The following is a 1099-nucleotide window of genomic DNA, read 5'->3' on the forward strand; positions in this document are numbered from 1 at the left end:
TTTAAGTATGAATTTTTTTTCGAAATTTAAAAAACGTGTTTTTAGGTGAATCTATTACAAAACTATTGATTTATGAACCAGTATTCCTTATTTATCAATCTAAAACAGAACATTTTTTTAAAAATGCAGAAAAGTATTTTGAACATCGAGCTTAAATTTTAGATTCTGAGCGGGGCAATTTTAAAAATATAATATGCAGGCTAAATAGTGAGTTTGTTATTAAATATTTAATAAATCAACTAATAATTTATTATAAGTTATATTAATTATTGTGTTAGTTTGTTTTATTTTTTTCGAAAAATATTTAAATTATATATATCAGCTTTTAACATTTATATTCTTCCAATAAATTACTGTTCTAAATTATAATTTTTAAAAGTTTTAATTTCATCTTAACTTCATAGATGTAAAATCAAATCCAATTTCTATATTTATAATTAAAAAAAAAAAAAAAAAATTGGTCATTCAATCAATGAATGCAGTTTAAAGTTATCAAAGAATTTTAGAACACAAATACTTAATAATTATATGTAAGTAGGTACCTCAATATTACACAACTGTTGTGTGATAAGTTCAGAAAAGTTATCTAGTACACTTGATAGTAAAATATTATTACATTGATATAAACATGAATCAGCCAACTAAGTTAAACTAGATGCTTAAACCACGTAAGATAATTGTGCATATTTTGTAAGTACCTATATGATGTGTATGTACAATATAAACTTATTTAAATATTTTTAGTATTTATGAAAACAATATATGCGTGTGTACCTAAGTAGGTATTAATATTACACTTATTTGATAAACTAACCCATAGTGTAATAGTTGTATTAATTATCTATTAGTTTATTTATTTTTGACACAGTTAAAAAAACTTGTTTTGTAAAAAATAATATAATTACAAGTACAAGTACGAATAAAAATTACATGATTTAAACACTTGTTGATAAGAGTAATATTATAAAATATTAATATTAATTTTTTTTTTTTATTTATAAAATAATTACATGAACTTAAACAATCTTGATGATTTTAGAACATATTATGTTAGCTATACATTCTAATTAAATTTTTAGATATTATACATAATATACAT

Source organism: Melanaphis sacchari, unplaced genomic scaffold (genome assembly GCF_002803265.2).
Source record: "Melanaphis sacchari strain LSU unplaced genomic scaffold, SCAv2.0 Contig76_pilon_pilon, whole genome shotgun sequence".
Classification (NCBI taxonomy): Eukaryota; Metazoa; Arthropoda; class Insecta; order Hemiptera; family Aphididae; genus Melanaphis; species Melanaphis sacchari.